The sequence below is a fragment of the Rhopalosiphum padi genome, chromosome 2 (genome assembly GCF_020882245.1).
Source record: "Rhopalosiphum padi isolate XX-2018 chromosome 2, ASM2088224v1, whole genome shotgun sequence".
Classification (NCBI taxonomy): domain Eukaryota; kingdom Metazoa; phylum Arthropoda; class Insecta; order Hemiptera; family Aphididae; genus Rhopalosiphum; species Rhopalosiphum padi.
Window position 1 is genome coordinate 83475433 of NC_083598.1, and position 22922 is coordinate 83498354.

The window sequence follows — 22922 nt, forward strand, 5'->3', positions numbered from 1 at the left end:
CAGCAATTTACAAATAATGAAAAAAATATATTGTTAAACATTTTTAATCTTATTATATTATTGCACAATTTAACATAATATGCAAATAATATTTGTTTAATAATAAGTAGGTAATTATTTTATTATATTTATCAAGTTATTGAAATAATTATGACATTGTTTGAATGTATATTATGTATTTACGTATAGTACTCCGTGGGGCGTAGACCGTGACTCGATATTATGCACAGAAAATAGAAGTCGAAATATTATAATATAAATACCTACTGTTAATATTAATCTTTTTTAATAGACGGTTAAGTAAAACATGCATTCAATTTATTAACTAGACATGAATCAAATAGAAACAGCAATATAGTTAATACATAGTTTAAACGTAGTTTATGGACTTATAGTATATTAACCACATTTTTTTTATAAACGCTACGAAAATCCGATGGAAATAAATAAACAGAATATTATTAATTTGAATGAGACTTTCAGTATATGAGTAAATAGTTATGTAGTACATACTATGGTCTATCTGAATTGTAAACAAGTTTTCACTTAATTTGCTTTTCAACAAGTTGTTATTATTTTAGACTAATTAATTAATTTTGATTGAACTTAATATTATGTATTTAATATGTTTTAGCAACATTATGCTAAATATGAGTTACTTTTATATTATTTCCATACGGCTATAGGATTTATTATCAAAAATTGTTTTCAATTCCTTGATTTCTTCTCCATATAAACCTATAATAATGTGGATCATAATAGGTCACTTTAAAATAACAATAATAAGACCAAACGACTAGTCGAATTGTTTAAGTTCTATAATATACATCCCATGCGTTATTATTAAGGTTTATTTTGAAATTTATTTTTATTTTTTTGCTATTTCTTTATTTGTGTCTAATACAATTAGATGAAGAAAATGCTGGAGAATATTAGGTTAATCACGTTTGTATATTTTCAGCGATAAGTAATTTTTTACGTTAAAACATAACAATTAAACATTTTTTGATACATACGTTTAAATATATAACTATTAACAACTATAATGTGCAACTAGTTTATACATATTGAATTTAATGTGAAATTAATTTTTAATAATAGCATAATCTCAGAAACTACTCAATCGATTTCAATAGAAGTCATATCTATAGTTTTATGGAGACTCTGAGGGTGTTTTAAGCTTCTCTTTTTCACCACTATAGATTGGTATAATGGTGGCTTACACATGGATTTCATTTTGGCTTACGAAAATTGAATTTATTTTTCTTTATACATAAGGTTACCATTGGTTACAGAAATAGAATTTAAAAATAAATTTGTGTCGACTAGCCGGCCCGTCATGCGTTGCTATGGGATTTTTTTTTTTAAGTAAGAGTAAATTGTATTTAACTTATTGTTTGTTATTCGAACGTACAAAAAAGGCAATGTTTTTACGCTTACAACTTATAAAATCAAAAAATACTCGACCGATTTGGACGAAAATTACAAAGATTGTACTTAGAGATATCAAAAAAGTTTAGTGAGTAGTATGAACCATGTTTGAGAATATTGCAAGTGCTATTCATAATCCGCCACAAAGTGATTGCCCATATCGGTCGAATTAGTTTACAAAACGAGGTACACTGATGTCGTTTTACCCGTGAACTAATACCGAGATACATCGTTTCATATTTTATGTTTGTTCATTTTTTCCTGGGCAAAATTAGAGTTTTCAGCTAGTATAATATATATCATACGAGTGTTGTAAATTGTATAATAAACGAATTTCAACTAAAGATTAATTCACCTAAGTAGAGTAGACCCATATAATACGTCATTAGTAAGTTATTTGAACCTGATCAATATTTTTTTTTCAATGGATACAATTATTGTATAAATATGTTTGATGTATGAATAATACACTTGTAGTACATATATTGTATAATACTGTTTGTATATAGAATATATCCTATATATAGATCTAATTGAATCTTTTCAAAAAAATAATGACACCCGTATTATGTATTATATAGTGCTGTAAATTATTACTTATTAGTATCGTTTATTATTAATCGTACTGGAAACATCGAATTATTTAAATTATTAAATTAAAATTATTATAGGAAAATACAATTTTGTGAAGGTATTATCATGCTCCCTCTGTGCTATTGTTCAATTTTCCAAGCCTAACGAGACAGCTAGAACCTAATTAATTTATTAATGCATTGATTTCTAGTTATTAACTTCTGCATGAACAGTATTATTGCAATATTTTAATTAGTTTTACACATATATTAAATTTTAATCAAATAATCACTGAGATATTATAATTTAGCGTTTATGTTAAAATTTAAAACACCGCGAGATGTTCTAAGAACACGATATAGTTGCCGATTGAATACACATAATAGCAGTTAGTACCTACACATAATTTTATGTTTTACTTTGTGGTTTTAATATTAATTAAGTCTTGATAACGATGAACAAACATAAATTGTCGAAATAATAAAATTAATTACTCTCTCAAACGATATATTATCGATTTAATAATATCTGTTTATAACATTACAACATGTATGCTTTATGCATATAAATTATACATATATCTACATTTATTCATTAAGACGACGTTGTACCCACGTTTGTTGTCTCCGTTTTATTAACACATAACATGTACAATTTAACGTTCAGAAGAAACCGTTTTCTAAAATATTAGAGTGAATTGACTTATTATACAATTTAAATGCAATACTATTATTTAGGGAACCACAGAGAATTTTTCGTCAAGATATTTTAATTTTGAAGGAAGTTGTGAGCATTTTAAAATCGTATCTTTTTTATAAATTTTAAAATGCTCATAACTTAATTCGAAATTAAAATATCAAGAAAAAACCTTTTCTGGTGACTTAGATAATATTCCTACCTTTAAATTTTATAACAGACCAATTTACTATGATAAAATTAAAAATAACGGAGCAAAACAGATTATTTTCAACGTTAAATATTTAATATGATGTGACTTGTAAGACCGAGACATATGGGCATAATTTGCTCTTAAATTAAAAAATCTATTACAATCTATTCGCAATGGATTGTAATGAATTCAAAATGAGTGTTTTGTAGAAACAAAAAATTAACCATCCTAACTATATAATATCCTATGTAAAACAAAAGTTATTTTTCGACAAATTTTAAATATGAATACTATATAAAATGTATATAAGAATTTAAATCTGTTATTTATAATAATATAGTAATTTCTAAGCATTTAAGATGGATACCGAACTTGTTTTTTTTTTAGAATACTTACTTACCACATGCGCAGTATTCAAAATAAATTTTAAAGACGCCCAGGGTTTTGTAAAATCAATAAAACTACAGTATTCTATAATTAATACGTATACGGTTCATGGTGGTAAAAAGCGTACATGTAAATTGTATTCAGATATTTTGGTATCTAACATAATAATTAATAATATAGTGATGTCAAGACATACGAAACAGTAATTTGGTTTCGGTGTTTCCAAATTGTTGGCGAAACCATATCGTCGTTTTTTTACGCAAACTAGCGCTTCTTATTAGTTCGTTCAACGATATGTAGAAAAGTTTAAATAGTTACCTATAATTTATTTGTTTTCGATCTGTATCTTAAATCACGCGTGCCTCGGTAGTAATACTATAAATATTAATTTATCGTATTATATAATATAAATGTATAAAGTTTTGTAAGATAATCTGTTGGTTTCAATATCCGATGGTTAAAAGCAAGGTCTATCATTATAGACAGGAACTATTATAAATTTATAACATATAATAGTATAGCTGTTACGTGGCTGTAACTATATATAAGACGTTGTCTGTCCATGATACATTGTATACCTCAGTGATAGATAAATACTATTCTAGGAAATACGTTAGGATTTTTAGTAATTTGACAAGATACATAGATTTATTGAGTACAATTTAAAGTATATTAAAATAAAATGTTGACATATAAAATATATCTTAATACACCGATAAATTGATATACGCAGAAAATAATAATTTACGAAGCTATTGATGAACTATTGACACCGCAAATACAAACATTTTTTTTACTTACATTCCTGATTTTTTTTTTTTTTTATGTAATATATTATATATTCTTGGCCGTTGTACATTATTTTTTTTGATAAATTTCACGTGGCTTATTCTGCATTACAGTTATCATGCATGGTAACCAAATATCTTGTTATAGTATCTAGGTTGCTTCTAGCAACCGATTCATAATGTAATTACATTACCATAGCAACTCAAAAAAATTGAATCCAAAATTCTGAATACATTTTTTATTCGTAAGGTCCTTAGCAATCGATAGTTGCCATAGCAACTTCGTTGATAAATTTTTTTTTCAATCATGATTTTAAAAATATATACTTTATCTGATTTTTTTCTGTACAGCGAAAAAAATATCAAAATATCAATAGTAGCACATTATGTTTTCAAATGAGAATTATCCATTTTTAAATACATTTTTGCACATACGTTTTTTAGGTACATGAGTATATTATGCGCTTTACAAATTTAAAACAGGTCTATTATTACTTTAATCGATGATTAGAATTTTCAGTAGTTTCTCTGATCTATATATTTCTTCTATAATTATTACAATTTTAAATATTTATTAAATACTTTCTTATTTCTTAAGTGGAAAATTTAAAAAATGTATGTGTAAGATTTAAATTCAACATCTGAGATCAACTTTATTTTTCCAAGAGGGCAATTTCCTTTGGAATTAGTATTGTATTAAATACACGCGCAATGGTATAGATATTAAATTAAATTCTTAAAATATTGATCAAGGATTATATTATAAAAACGACCTTTTCACAGATCCACTATGGAATGTAACTTACCCTGTGACAGATGTGCACGTATAATATAGTTAAACTAAAGATATTTGTGCAATTCCAGGTTGACAAAACAATACTCTCTCACCTCCTTCCAAGGCTAGTACGCGGAAAAAGTATATTTAATCGTTTATTATAGTTATTACTTATTACTAATACTATGATGCCCATAAATATCCTAAGTGCTATTACACAGCCTTGTGATGTATGATAATATGATATATATAATATATTATACATATTATTATTATTATTATATACCAACATCCTGCGCATAATTCATCTTAACTGTTTTAATGAGTCTAATAAATAATAATATTTCTTATTATTATACATATTTTAAGATTTTATAAAGAAGGTATTATTACTATTTAAAATTTAAATTATTATTATGACAGCAATTTTCTATAAAACCTATAGAATATGAAAGTTATCTATAGTCCTATATACATGACTTTATTTAGTTTGATATTTTTTGATAGTCCATAATTTTACTTTAATTTTCAATCTCTTATTTTTAAGTTTTAGCACGTTTGAAAAACTATGAGTCATCATTTACTATGAGTCAAAAATATAGATACCTATATCAATTCAGTTATTTAAATAATATATAATCGTTCAATATTATTCATTTTTCATTGTAATAAAATATGTATAAGGCTTTTATTTCTATTATTTAATTATTATTTTTTTTGCACTTTTCAAACATAATATACTAGCCTATTAATTATCACCGTTAATTGTTTCCGTAGCGTATATACATTTGATAATATAGATACTAATTATTGAAATTATTGACGAATGGTGACATTGAACCACTGAGGATTTTGTAATCAAAACGTAAATGCTAATTATCATAGTCATATAAATAAGTAATAGGTTATGTACATTTTCACAATATTAATTCAATACCTAATTCCTTATAATCCAAATGTTTGAACTTTTGCATATTCTCGGAATAAATAATTATTTATACGTTATTAAGCACTTCAAAAACAGTATTAATTATTTATTGAATAAAATAAAATGAAACTTGGTAAAACGTTGAAAGCATTTCATTACAAACGATTCTAAGCAGTGGCCGGATTACTTACCTTTATACCTACTCTAAAATAGTTAATACTTGGTATCAATGTTTGATTTGGAATAATTTAATTAGCTCCCAAATTTAAGTAAGTAGTTGATATTTTACCCTTAAAGTGTACCATCAAATCGGCTCCTAAACTCATACTAACTAGTGGAACAATTAGTTCTAGATAAATAATAAATACATGCGTTGCCTATTTATCTAGTAAAACAATTAATTTTTAGCACATATTATTGTAATAGTTTAAATTTATTAACTCTAATTGATATTAGAAATATTATTTCTATATTATATACATACAATATACGTATGTATCTTATTATAATATAAATCTAAAGAAATAAGCTGAACTCATCGCTGATCACCAGATTACTATTAGTTTAATAATAATATTATAAGTCAATCAAAGTAAAGGGACGAACAGTAAAAATTAATTATAATAAAACAAATAATATTAATAACAATAGTAAATTAAATTATTCTTTGCAGTTTATAATTATTATGTTGGTTAATATTTTTATGTATAAAAACATTTGAAACTTAAAATCTATTCTGAATTAAATTTATTAAAAATTGCAATTGTATTCAAATCCCTTTCCAGTATAGATTTATTATAATAATTTCGACATCGGCTTAAACAATATAATATTATATAATTAAGGCTATTTTTTCAGACTAATTTATTTAAAAATTTCATAGTTGCTCTTTTGAGAACCAATTCAATGATTAGATCTAAATTTCCTTAATATTCGGAGCCAATTTAATTTTCCTCGTTAAATTAGTAATTTCATTCTTCATTATTTTGCTATTTTCTTTGTTTTTTTCACAAAAAATACCTGTTGAAATGTTTAAATAAATAATAATTAGGAATAATAACGATTTTATATATATATTTATAGATATTAAAAATATTCAAATATTTGTAAATTTAACGTATATTATTATATTGTATGTATATACACAGAAATATTTTCATCAATAACTATTTCAAACTATCGTATATCGATCAGTTTTTTCAGCGTCTATATTCCGTTCAGGGTCTTCGCTGCTTTTACTATTTGATGCCATTTATCTCTGTCTACAGTCTACAGATTCTTCTAATCTTGATCCCGGTGCACATTTTTCGAAGTTTGATTTTACTAAGTCAATCCAACTCTGTCTAGATCTTTTCCTGTTAATATTGCCTGTCATTACAAATTTTAATATACTAATGGATCTCTGTGAATGAACCACCAAATCCAAACATTTGCCTCCTATAAATGACTTTATATTAGGCTGTGGGTACATTTGGCAAACTTATCTATTGGTTTTTATTCTGTATTCTCCATTCCCTATGATAGGGCCTTATAGATACGCTTCAGTATTTTCCTTTTTGAATGTCATAAACTTCTCTTCATCGCCCCTCGTAACCGACCCGGTTGTTTCGCATTCATATGATAAAACTGATAAGTTGAGTAAACAAGTTGAATTTTTATTTTATAGATATTAGATAGTAATTTTAATTTTCCCAATGCAAAATAACGTTTATTAGTGGCTGAAATTCTTAGCTTTATCTCATTATGTATATTATTTGTATTGTTTATATTAGTTCCCAAATATTTAAAGTCAGTTACAGTCTAACATGTAATTGCCAATTGTTAGGTCCTGCGCATTCCTAACTCTTCTGCCTATGACTATATACTTGGTTAATTTCGAGTCCTATAGGCTTAGCTACTACGATAAGGTTAACTAATAGTAAAATAATATACCAAAATATATCATGAAATATAGGTTGACAGATCGTCTTTACACATAATTGATTATTGTATGCAATGAATTTAGCATTAAAAAATTACAGCGTCTTACTCCTCAATGATATATTATATTCGTCTCAATATTCGTCCACTAGCTCAGAATCAGAAAAGTGGTGTATACAAAATCATATTGATAACTTAATTTAAGTTTGTTTTATAATAAGTTTTCTACATTTTTGTAATCCCATAAAGTTATTTTTTTAATTGAACTAACATTTTTAAAGTTATTATTATGCGTTTGTATTTATTTTATGAATAACTATAAATGAGGTAATGTTTGAAATTATATTGAATACGATTTTTTTTTTATTACTGAATTATTTAATAAGATTTGTAGCTCAAAAAATTCAACAAATATGCTCTTAAAAATGATAGCATATTGTTATATTGAATTTATTTTATTTATTGGAGATATTATTTTGTCAGGAACCTAACGTTATCTATTCACTGATCTGACTATAAGGCCTTAACACTTTTATCTCTTAAAATAGTATTTTTTTTTGTCACTCGGCACAAAATAAATCAATCATTGAGTCACAGCACTGCTAAAAAAAATAAATAATTACTATTACTCTATTATTTATGTAGTTAGGGATATAAAATAAATATGCAAATTCTAAAAGTCTTCTGTCTCGATTATTATACATACTCTCCATATTTCACTCTCGATGTTCGATAATTTTTTTTATCTACATTATATTAATTTATTTATTTACGAACATAGTCCGGTATACAATTTTATTATAAGATGACAAGGTTAATCATAATCCATAATGGTAACAGTAATTATAGTTATAGTTATGATGATCGTGATTAATCAATATAATAATTATATGTACATTGTTTAAGTGTTTAAATTAATTTCATTACACTTATCGTTACCAAATTTTTATGTATTTAAATGTATACGCAATGTATAAGCAAGAGACTTGAAAAATGGATGTAGATAAAAAATACTAGGTATCAATATTTACCTCTTGATAAAAAATTCAAGAAATAAGAAAAATGTTTTAAACAATTATTAGGAAAAAATAACTAATACCCGTGTATTTATCACGCATATTAGATGCTATTACAAATATTTGGTGAAAATATTATGCTCTTACAAGTATTCTTTTATGAATTACACAAAAATCAATTTTTTAAAAACTGGTGATGCATAAATATTTCTGTTTAATAATATTTTTCCAAAGTATGTAGATTCCAACTTTAATCGAAATAATTTAACTTATAATTTAACATTCTAATATTTACTTTCAATGTTTTATAAAACTTTTTTTTTTATAGTAATACAATCAGTATAGTTAATGAATAAATTGCACTTCGTCCATAATTAACTTTAATTAACTTTTTATATTTTTAATTTATTAGGTTTTAATTTGAATTGTACACACTTATCTGTGATAATTATTCAATACTACATAAGACATACATACTCTTATAAATCACTATTCATTAATATTAGCTGAAGGTAAGGAATACATTTTCAAATGTTGAGTTAATTAAAACATTTTCAACCGTTTTCACATCAGTCAACTTTACAATATTTAAGGTAATATATCATAATGTTTATTATAATATATATGTGCAGAGTATATGTGTGTTTAAATCATCTATATGATCTGGTAAGGAATATAGTCAGTGTTATAATGTATGTATTATTATATAGGAGGCAGCACAAATTAGAAATGGGCCTTATGAAAATGGAATGACTTTTTTTAATCTAATGAATAATGCTAAATAACAATTCAGTACCCATCTAAAAAGTATAAGTTATAAACATTTCATAAAAAGTTGATTTTCACAGCTAAGGAATAAAATAAATAGAATATATTTAAGTTTTTAAACATATAAATATTAAAACTTTTAAAGGTATTTTTTTTTTACACATATTTTCGGTATCGTAAAATGTACTTTTTATGTATAACACGTAGGTTTAGAGATTTTAGGTATCATTAAGATCTATCACCTCTTGTGTATAAAACATAAAAAAACGTGATTGGCAAACAAAAATTGTCAACATTTTTAATATACATGAAAAAGTATAGTTACATTGTTGGTTAGGGTATTAAATAATTAACTTTCGACGAGAGTAACATTTTAACTTTTTAAGTAATTTTATAGTTAAACATGAAAATGTTATGTTACCGCAGTAGTCAAATACAATTAAAAAACAAATTTAAATATCAAAAAAAGGTTTTATTTTTGTTTACCTGAAGGATTGTTTTTAGAGTAGGTTTACTATTATGATCATTATTATGGTATTATAAATTATAACGTATATTATTGTATAACAATGTACTCAATATTATATTTTACGAACATCGCACATTCTAAAACCAACTATTGAATTGTAGGAATGGTCTTTGCTGCAGTGTACCGTGTTTAAAAGGCAACATATTGTGAGTGATTTATATATATACCGAATAACAAAGATATATTTAAAAAAAGGATTTTCATCTAGAAATGGCCAAATAAATTTAAATAAATATGTATTAATTACACGCTTAAAATAAATTGTTCATATTACTTTTACACAACTATTGTTTCCATATATTATTAAATTTACCTCCAAAACAGTTAGTAAAAAAAAATATATTCATTTTAAAATATCAATTGTTTAGAATTTATGAACTTCTAAATGTTTCAGTTGTATTTTATATATTTATTTTTAAAATACCGGCTAAATTTGTTCATTCCTGTTTTCAATTTTTATTTTTTCTATAAAAAATCTTCCCATAATCTTTTTGAGCTATTTCAGCGCCCAAAAAATGCTTTCAAGAAAAATCAATATAGATTCTTTGTTCCGCCCAGGATCTAAAATGCTAAAACTATCTAATCAGTCATGCCACGAACAACTTTCTAGGGAATGTACGGCGTTTAATCACCTCGGTGTGATCACGTCGTACGAAACCGCATTCAGCCAACAAACTGAAATACAAAGGTATTAATATGGATTACTGCACACTATATGTATACACATAGAAACTACGATTCATTATACGTATAAAGTATGTATACGTATAGTATGGGTACGTATAATATAGTCATATAGAGATTGATGGAAAAAATTTCCTAAAAAATAAGATCATACAATTTATTAGACACCTATATTATGGTTATATTGCTATATTATCATATAATTCTGTCACATATATATACGTCCTATTCATATATCATATTATACCTACGTATATGGCATACTCGTATATGTTTAGATGTATACATTTTAAGTAAATACTAATACAATATATAAATAATATTACTAACGATAATTATTATTTTTTATTAAAATATTATGTGTATAATATATATGGTGCTCGATTTAAATGTATACAATCTACATGACTACATACAATATTAAAATACGGTGGTTTTACATAATTTGGTGTTATAACAAAACGATATTTAAAAAATTAAACTTATAATAAGTTTTTTGAATGACAACATACATTTTTAATTTAATATTTCTAGACAGAACTTTTTAGAGTTGTTCGATACATAAATTGGTATAAATCAAATTTCGAACAAATAAATAATTAATTTTGAGTTATTTTTGTTGTTTTTACAAACAGTTAACATACTTCGTAGTTCGTTGCTATCATTCGGCTATAAATAAAAGCTTCTGCTGTGTGATATGGTCTAAAGTGTTTCTACCGTAATACCATATAGGTTACATTAGGTATATAGTACATCAAAGTGGTGTTTTTATTCAATAGTTGTTAGGCATAATACATAATATATTAAACATATATATTTATATATATATTATTATATAAGTGCGTCGAGCTCATATTGCGGTTATCGCTCATATTACCGGAACCGGATGATATTGGTTAGGTCCTTCGTAGAGTACCGGTTCTTCCGAACGTTCCTTGCATTATATTGCTACCGCGTTTTTATTTTCCCCAATAATTACAACTCAAATATTTTTTCTGAGTTTTGTCCTTCTATATAAAATGATCATTATTACGAAATAATATTAAAAGTAAATTGCTCCCTTGCTATTGTATTTTATTTGTCCAAAAATGACTGAAAAAATTCTTATTGCCTTACTTAATTAAAATGAAGAAATTATTTAATAAGAAAAAAATACATTCTTTATTATTATGGCTTGAATTTTAATCTCAAAAATTCATCTATGATCCCTATTACCCTAACAGCATTTTATAGTTTTAATTAATTTTTTTATTTTCAAAAATACACAAAAAATAAGAATATGATAATTTTAACAAAACATATACTTAACCCTATTTTAATTACATATGCCGTTTTAATTAATTTGTAGTATTTGTGATATTGAAAACATTATATTCTTTGTCATATTAATAGAAATAGGTTAAAAATCATTTTAAAAATAAACGATACTCCAAAAACATTTAAAAATGCTTTAAAAGTCAAAATCTCGAAATATGCAAAAAAATTCTCCAAAAAAACTTATGGTTAAAATAGTCTGTACTTGAACTAAATTAAATCTTGAAAAGCATCGTGTCAAACATACTAACAAAAAGAAGATGGAACTGCATCAAAATCCAAACACTAGTATTTAAAACAGATTCACAAACTGGGTACCTAATAAGAAGTTATAGAACTCCTCCACTTTGTTTTCTTTTGCATAATAGATTTTTATTTATATTGTACACAGTATTAGCATTGTGTGTTTTTGATTACAAAATCACCATCCATCAATTCAATTATATAATTATTATTTGAGAGAAATAACTAATTATGTTTGATAAATTATTGTGCACTCAAATAATGAGTACCTTTTGTAGAAACTAATTATGTATTTTTCTTTAACTAATGGTACTTGTAATTGTATATTAAACACCATTAGTATTGTGACATTTAATTTGTTCTACCATTGCTGGTACACTGTTTTGTGTGCCAGCAATGAGTGAAATATTTAAGAACATTGTTTTTACATTAAACCAGTTTTTGACAACAATTTCTTTATTTTGAGCTATTTATAGACAACTAAAATTATCGATTTCTCGTAAGTTTTAATTACTTACAACTAAAAAAAAGTTAAATGTAAATCCAAAAAATATTTTTTAAGAGTTTGAAATTAAAATGTATACGATTTTACATATTCACCCGTAAAATAACTATTTCTCCTCAGTCGATTTTATTTATTTTGTTGTAATACAAAAATAAAAAAATTTAAATAGGTACTTGAAATTCTTATTACATGTTTATATTATCATTTTTTATACATGATGTTATTTTCAAAGTATTTACACTTTTTTTTTTAGCTATTTTTAAGCACGAGCAATTTAAAATTTTTTTTCTATAAATGTTAATGAAAAATTATTCATCGGGTTAAAATTTCTGGAAATTTAATACAAGATTCCATATAATTTTTTCTTATGTCTATAAAAAAATATTAAAAATACATAAACATGATTTAAAAATGTATAAAAATATACATATTTATAAATTTAAATTTTACAAAATTCGTCAAAATCACAAACATTTAAAAAGCTTTAAGAATTTTGTAGTAAAAAATGTATAACATTTTCAATTTGTATAGGGTATAGCTTATATTTTAAAATTGAATCCAAGTATAAATTCTATATAAGTTATTCATTCTGGAAATAAAAAATCTAATAGATTATTTAAATTAAATTTTTCTTTTATAGACATTTGAGTTTCAAGTTTAAATAACATTACATATTTGAATGATGAATAGTGATGTTCATTATTTTTTATAATTTAAAAAAATTAGTCGGTGATACAACGGGAAACCTTTATGTATATTATACATTTTACTTTATGCAAACATTTCTAAAATCAGTAGATTAATTTCAAGATTTTACCTATTTATACCATATAAATATTCACATTATTTTACGATAGAGTGGTATTGACTCAATAATTAATAACAACAATATAATAATATGGTATAAATATAATATACTGTTATAATAGTTAAATATTAATAATATAATATTTTTGGCAAAAACTAAACTACCTTACCTTAATACTAATTATAAAATGAACTACTTTAAAAATAATATCAAAAAACATAATATGAAATGTATACTTAATGATATAGGCAGGCTGACGGACAGTATTCGTTTAGAATCATTTTTCGTATACAATAATATATCATTGAATTCAAATTTAACACTTCCATTACAGTGATGACCCACTCGACACCTACTTTACAGAACAAATAAAGGGGACTTACAACTTGCCTATATATATATATATATATTTAACTTCAAAGATAGTTTTTGCTTGGTTAAAACTTTAAAAGTAAAATTGTCCACTTTAAACCAATATTCGACAGCAAAAAAGATTTTTTGTTTGCTGTAATTAAAAAATGATACTGTAGAAACATGATTTTTTCCGCAATATTTATAGACTTTTATTGATACACTTATACAACAGAGCAAGTTACCATATTTACTAATTTTTATTTCAATAATAAATAATTTTACTAATTATATTGTATTTATTATAATAGTTAACATGCATTTTTATTTTTATAAAAATAGCTTATTAACAACATTTTTGTACTAATAATTATTATAATTATTATTTTTAAATTATATACGTATAAGTATGTTGGTGCCCGGAGGTACATATTATACTGGTTAGATGAGACGAGAGCATTGCCTGAAGCATCTATGCGAGAGTTTGCTAAGGTTACTAAAATGAAAAGGTTTCGGATTAGCAGATAAGGCTTAAGTCTAACGTATTGTGAAAACGTTTATAGAACATTTTCACTTATTTGATATGGTTTTTAGAACATTATAGAGAGTGTAATCTGAGACCTATGGAAGAGCATTAATGTACGATGTACGAATAGTTGTGTTTTAAAATGTTTGTATTGTAATATTGCATAAACTAAAATAAAATTTGTGTAAGACATTTTATGTTGATATATTATCAATATAAAGTATTTTGAGAATGCTCATAAGCGTTTATTGAGAGGATCTTTTATTTTAATATGAAAATCCCAGGTTAGGGGTTAATCTTAATCTAAAAACGTGAAAACTATATATACTTATGTTACACAACGAACATTTTTATACTTTCAACTAGGTATATGAAAATTGTATAATTTGTATTTGGCAAAACTTTTCTATTTATAAAATGTATTTCTTTTTACACAAATTAACTTTTAATATATAAATAAAAATTAAAAACAAAAAAAAATTAAATAACGACCACTTTAATATTTATTCATAATACTACAGAGCGTTGAATATGTATTATATTTATATTTGTTTGTTTGAAGTCGTAAAAAAAGACATAAAAAAATTTATAAAAATATTCTATTTTTTAAATGTTTATTATTCAGCTGTAAAAAAATATAAATATACATCTACGATTCACAACACAATTTTAAATCTTAAACAATCGTCATACCTAATTCAAATATAATAAAAAATAGTTAAAATATATTTTTTTAATTTGTCTGTTCTATACGAGTAATTAAATTCAATATTTTAAAATGTAACTACGTATTAAACGAAATAGGAGAAATATATAAATCTTGTAAATTATAATATCGCAAACTTCATATTAACAGATATTACATTTCTGCACGATAACTAAATGAAATTATTAGAATAACAGAAATATTTATAGTACTATATAGTATTTAATAACTGACAAATCATAATAAATAAAACAATTGGTTCAGTAGAAAACTAAATTATATATTTTTTAATTTGTAAATTAAAATTACATTTCTATCATTTGATATGTCGTCAGATTTTAAATAGCAGATTATTGTAAGATAAGTTTATAACCTATATTTTATTTTTAACTTTTCCAGTTATTTTTAAATACAGCGTATATAAAATAAACTTGATAATTATTATTGTATATGCTTAATGCTATCAACCTCGCAGATCCGTTGTAATTAGTATGATAATATTGAATCGTACACAAAACGGATTTATCTCTCTTCTTTGAATCCTGAGTCATAGAATTATTACTAATTACGATAAAAAAGTCAAAAACGTATAACATTAATTATTTTCACGTATTTAAAAACGCAATAGTCACGACTTGTGAGTTGTGCATGATGAAAATCTCATGGTAATGTCACATATCGTGTAAGTACCTACACTACATCTACACAATTATTTGACATACGTTTTTATTAAAATTCTAGTTGTCAATTATCCAGAAATACCTAAACCTAAATCATAAATCATAATATTACGACTAAAACTATTATGAGCCAACAATTGAATAATATTTCCATACCCAGACAAAATTCCATTTAATTTAATAATTCACAATAATTACACTTAATCATATTTCTTATTGGTAGAAATGGTTTGATATTTGTATTTTTGAGTGGCGTATTTTTTTATCGAGCAAACAAGTATTTCCAGATTATTAACATTGTTGTAGTGGAGAATCATCGATTGTATTAAATTATAATCTTGTATATATATAAAATATTAATTAACATGTTTCTGTTGATTTATTGCATTATAATATTATATGATAATTAATAGACTGAGGGAAGTATCATTGTAAATTTGTAACTATAGAAAGTATAAAGCTTGTTATGATAACTATAATAGCTAATTACCTTTACTATTCAAGGTCAAAAATGGTTACCAATGTCTACTTACATAATAACTAGACTAATATTGTATTTTAGAAAAAAACTAACATAAAAATTATTTTTTATTTTTACTTCAATTACACGTTATTTTAAATTTTATTCGAGACCTCGAGGGTTAATAACAATTATTCGTATTACCATTGATACTAATAGTATTTATAATCAATGTCATTACAATATTAATAATTAATTATCGAGGTGTACGAGTTATATATAATGGCGATATCTTGAAAATTGTCTCTGACCCGACTGAAGAAATCAATATAATCATTTTAACATATTTATTATTCAATCGTTTTGGAATAAAAAATTGACATAGTTTATTGGGAATTCAATCGATATGCGTAGAACGTTCATGTATACACTATAGTGCCTATATATTATATTATACAATTATATAGGTATTTTCATAATGCCATAGTAGGTATACAAATGTTCAAAAGCTCGTTTGAACGTCTCTATGCGGTGTAAATGATAGTATTTACCTTACCTGCGTGCATTCTATATTATGTAGAGAGAAAGAGAGAGAGAGAGTGAGAAGAAAGAGACGGTGAAACAGAAAGGGGGTGTCTGTAATTCCCTTTTGTCACAAAGTTCCGTCATCGTCACATTAATTATACGACCGGGACCGGTCGCTCAAGCAAGTTTGCATACAATACATCTATAATGTAGCTTTATATAATATACTATTTATTATTATATTATAATAATATAATATTAAATCCCTACATTTTGTATTGTATTTTTTAACCGGATACTGCGTTACTGGATACCGGGTTGGAAACGTGTATTAGGTGGCAGTAGTGACTGCAGTGGAATACAAAAACTAACACGTAAAACCAGGACACGATACACACGGGGCGTATTACCGGACGTCAGATATTTGTTTCGATCGCACATTTGTAGCGCAGAATGTGTGCTGCGTGTTATCGTATATGAATTCCACAGTGGTGGCGTTCCTTAAACGATTGCTTAAAGCTCGGTCTCAATTTTTCAGTAGTCTTACCTACGCCGAGAAAATTTAAAAAAATAAATACACTTTATAAAGCACGTCATACTGTCATAGAGGTTTTATACATTTACTTTTATACAGAAGAAAATAAAAGCATATCCGCAATATACTAGGAAACTGAAATGCACAGTCAATCCTGCCTGCATTCTATCTGCCGAAAATTCCGAGTATAACTTTAATACTAAACCGTGTCGTTCTACACGAGAACAAATACACGAAAGCTTTGGAGATTTAGGACAAAACTTGCAGTATAGAAGAAAAATTTAAAGTGATTTAAAAAATTATTATTACACGAAAGCACAGGACGGTTTAAACTTTTAAAGAGAAAAATATAATTGAACTTTATAATTAATATAATATATATATATATATATATATATATATATATATTGTAATGCGGTGAGCATATTATAGTCTGTCTACCGTTGATAATCGTTAAGTTCGCCATAATATACGTATTACATAATATAGCAGATACAGGTCAGCACATCCTGGCGGTTACAATGTACGCCATGAGTCATACCGACATCAAAGTTCACGTTATTATGGGTATTTACTATATATTATTATTATGGCGCGTATTATGCGTATATTCGTTTGGCGACTTGTCGTAATTCGTTATAAACGCTATGTAGTCGCATACACTCGCAGTAACCCATGTATAGGAATACATACAATTATTATACGAACTTTATTAAATATGAACATTCAAGTCCTGTCGTGCGACTGACCGAATCCGAACACTTCGACGAACGAAACTACCCTACTCGTACCCGCAAACACCCCGCAGATGTGCCCATCGTCAATTCTCCGCAAATATATATATATTTATATATTATACACGCGATCGCAATGATGACCCACAGGCCGTCGTCGTGATCGTTTCGATATAAAATAACCGTCGTCGTCGTCGTCATAATATGATTATCGTCATTATCATTTTGTTGTTATTGTTTTTCCACTTGTTTGTGCCGCGACACACATACCGCACACACACAGCTCACGGGCGGCGGCGGCGGCCACCGCGTGCGCGCTCTACGGGCCGGAGGGGACTCCCCCCGGACCGACCGCGTGGATATACACACACACAGACCGACGGGCTCGCGCGCGCGCACACACAAATACACTCGCACACACACATACACACACACACACATTCGAGCCATTATACGTTGCGCTAGCTCACCGTCGCGACGTTTCGCGAATACCATCTCTCGAGTCCCCTCACTCACTCGTGTGCGAGTGTGTTGACCGTACGATCGCGCCCGGCGAAAAATTCGAAACCCAATTCGCGTTTTCCGTTTACGTCGATTCGTTAAAATATTTTTTTAAATTTTTCTCGCGTTCCGCCGCCGTCAACTCGTCCGTTGCCCGGATCTCCCGTATCGATTTACGTGCCTAATTAAATAATTCGGTTTCCAACCGACATCGATCGGACACTATTGGAATTATTGCACACTCGAACGGTCGACCTACTCGCGAGCACCGCACACCGCACTCGCTTGTCGTATACATACGAGTCGGCCGTTTTCACTTAGATAAATCGATTGTTGAGTTCGAAACGAAATTTAATTTAAAATTTTTATTTTCATTCGCTGTGGTTGAAATTTCGATTTAGTGCGCTCTCGTGAGTTCCGCAGCCCCACGATACATTCGACGTTTGAAAATGCGTCCAATCTCCGCAAGGAACGTCTATTTTAAGGTAAGTCGACTACCACGTGAAAATAATATTAACTAAATGTAGCATACCAATAAAGCTCGAATTTCTTCGGTTTGATCGCTGACAAGTTAAGTTTAACGCAAGACCATCAACCTACATAATATACAAATTGATTTTAAAATAAAATTCTTTTTTAGTCGTTAATTTCCACCGCATTTCTATATGTCATATGATTTATACCGTATATATTTTACTGGTGACTATACAATTTATGCTCTGTCGTATTTATTACCGTACGGGGTATTGATAAATACCCATTCTAGAATAATGAAGTAAAAGGTTTGAGTTTATATATTATTCCTGTAAATATCCTCTCCAAACACAATTCCAAAAATATAATATGTATAACCATTATCTACCTACATACATTTATGAAATTAAAATTCTAAAAAAAATAAAAATTCTTAGTATAATGGTTAATATAAATATACATTTTTTTCCATCTACCTACTTGTTTTGATAAATTAATAAACAATTAATAAGGTTTTTGTCCAAAATTTTAAATCTCCATTAGTCATAGTTTTGTTGACTTAATTATGATAATGCAAATATAGTGAAAGAAAATAGAATTTAAAATTATTTTAATCACTAAATTGCTTAATCGTTTACACTAGTATGCTCACTTTATGAAAATTCATAACTTTCAATTTATTTTTAATAGTAACAAGAAAAATTATTTTTAAAAAACAATAAAAAAATTTTTTTTGTAAAATAAATAATATATCCATTTTAAATAGTGTTTTCATTTACTGCTAAAGCTTAAATCATTATTTAATCTTCTTTTTAATGAATATTTAAAAGTGCTTATTACTTATTAGTTAAAGTATAAAATGTTACTTTTAATCATTTTGTTATCAGTTGAAACATAAAATAAATTTCATAAAACCTTAAACAAAAAAAATGTAAATTCTTATTAATACAAATAAAAATAAAAATGTATTTTTATGACTAGAATATAAACATAAAAACATAAATGATTTTTAAATTAAATTCAGCAAACGAATTAAAAAATAAATAAATAATATTTGGTTAAAAAAATAACCTTAGTAAATAGGAATAATGATTTCTCTAATCAATCATCCGTTATAACTTAAAATAATAAATAGATATATATTTAATTTACTCATTGCATAAATATGTTATGGGTTGTAAATTTATTTTTTTATACCAAATATAGTATACCTAAAACGACATGAATAAAAAATACACTATTGTACAACCAATACTTCACTGCTCGAAATCTAAAATAAATAAAACGTAGTTTTAAACTTTTTGAAATATTTTACTTTATTTCATTATTTATTTAGTTTCATAAACTGTGCAAAAAATAATATATAATATTTTAAAGAAATGAACACAGAATAGGATAGAAATAGCTTATTTTTTTCAGAATCAAAAACTGGTTTTAATTGATCAAACGTAATTTTAATTATAATAGGTACTACAAACAATGTAATTTAAAATAAATTTATTTTTATAAATTAACTGTTATTTAAATGTTTTTTGTCAATTTATGTAAATAGTCAAGTATTTTTGTCCATTTCACTAATTACTTCAAATTTTTAAATAATATGATTAATTTAAATAGCAAATACATCAAACTTTTTATCAACAGTTGAAATTCTATTTTTTTTTATGTTAAAAATATTTATCTGTTCATATATTTTGTGTATAAAGAATTACGGAAAAAATATTTTGGAAATGCATTCTTATAATCTTTAAATATTAACGAATTATTTACTAGTTATTAGTATTTATGATCATAAAAAATAAGACAATAGGTAAAACCAGTGAGGATATAAACAACTCTTCTAGCTTAAAATGAAAAACGTTCTAAGTAGTTATAATGTTGTAAGCATTAACTTGTTGTATATAATCACATATATTTACCTATGTTTAATATCTGCATGCATTTAAATAGTATTTTTTTATTATCTATTATTATTACTTATTCCACGGCAAAGTTGCATCAAAAATTGATTAATTTAATGGTACACTAAAATATTATGGACCAATCATTGGCCACTAAATCATATTTAAGAGCCCATTAGTTCACTATTGATTCATTTAACGTTTAGTGATTGTTTATTCAACCCGGAATAAATGTTTTCACAATGTTACAACTACAGTGTTACAGTTTTATACTAGTATTACAAAGTAAAGGACACGTTATACGTTATAGTTATATAATTTAAAATATACGTTTTATATAACATTTTATTGGGTGATTAAAAAAATAAATGTATTATTTATAATTTGTCTAATTAGTTGTAAATGCGTAGTTTTAGTCTAGTTTAGAGTTTTATTCGATGATTTTAGAAAAGGGAGAGCTATTTTGATTTTATTAAGCGTGTCGTGGAAGTTTTTAAAATGGCACTTGATTTGTTATCCAAATAATAAGTGGGATAATCCAATGTCGTTTTTAAGCTATTTATTATGCATTAACCATGATAATTTTAGTACTATTTTCAGAAATTTATTTTGATAAGTTTGCAATTTGTAATTTTTGTTTAGGATGCTGCTTAGGTACACGTAGGTTAAAAGTAGATTATTACTGTAGTAAATTTTAATTGCAGCGCTGAGCAGTAATTTAACAAGGAGTATAAGATTTTTATCCTTCTAAATCCTTGGTAAAGTTTTTTGATGATGTAGATTTTTCGTTCAGATCTACCCCTTTAAATATTTCATAAAATAATAAATTTATCAAAATTAAAAATAATAAATAATAAATCACATCGTCCATGCAATACGTAATTGAATAAACTAAATTTATAATATTTACCTGCTTGCCTGTATTTACTCGTATGTTATTTCTACCTAAAACAACAGTTTGATTAATTATTTTGTGGAGAATGAGCGTATTTACTTTGCATCCTCTTCAAAAGTAGACATATGTAATATGTAAAATAGAGGTATATGGAAATTTGTATAAACTATAAAATCTCTAATTGTTATGGATCATTGTGTTGTCCTCTTAAGATTCTTATGTTACTTTCAACAAGTCGTTTTTGAGAACAATGGCGTCAAATACTCACGATGGTTCAAAAACAGAAAATTTAAAACTATCTTCCAACTCATATAATATATTCAAAGCATTTCTCAAATGTTATATTAATTTTGCATGAGACATAATATGTATTCTACCGAATGCATAAAATGATTCTTAAATATTATAATCAGTACATCATATAATTATGTATACCCAACGTAAATAATGATATACGTTTTTTACACAAGAAAATTGTAAACATTTAGGATAGAAGCAACTAAAAGGAATTAAATAATGCTTACATTTTGGTTTAGAGATGAATAAATCAATTACAAATATTTACCCAGTTAAATAAAATAAATGGGTTATTTTGTTTATACCTACCTATATTACAACAATAATGTTAAAAGAAACTAAAAACAAATAAGAGTTAAAACATCGAAAATAATGTAGAATTATCCCATTAGGTAGAAGCATAATTTGAGTGTAATCTATGTGGACTGCGGAGTAAAAAAAGGTTTTACCTCTAAAACATTTTTTCAGTAAACAAAAATCATTTTTCTTCCCAATAAGTACACACAAAAAAAAAGTATACTAAGTACTATTAAGTGCCATTGTCTATAAAATGCACAATTTTTTTGATTTATATAGGTAATTAAGTCTATATTTTTATCATTATAATAAAACCTGTTGGCTATTATTATGTATTTATCATACTATTATAGAATCTACGATTAGGTATATGAATTCAAAAAATGTGTATATATTTTATTTTTTTTTAATTACCTTTATTTATAAAAATTATAATCTATACTATAATATGTTATATTAGTACAATAACAAATGAAGTATAT

General features: G+C 25.6%; 1 protein-coding gene across 1 annotated transcript in view; it reads left to right on the forward strand.

Moving 5' to 3' along the window:
• Window positions 1-18523: 18523 nt before the first annotated feature.
• LOC132920107 (protein phosphatase PP2A 55 kDa regulatory subunit) overlaps window positions 18524-22922 on the forward strand; it is a 70282-nt gene continuing 65883 nt past the window's right edge. The window contains exon 1 of the mRNA XM_060982188.1: window positions 18524-19061. The gene's annotated coding sequence lies outside the window, so the exon portion shown is untranslated. The remainder of the gene's footprint in view (window positions 19062-22922) is intronic.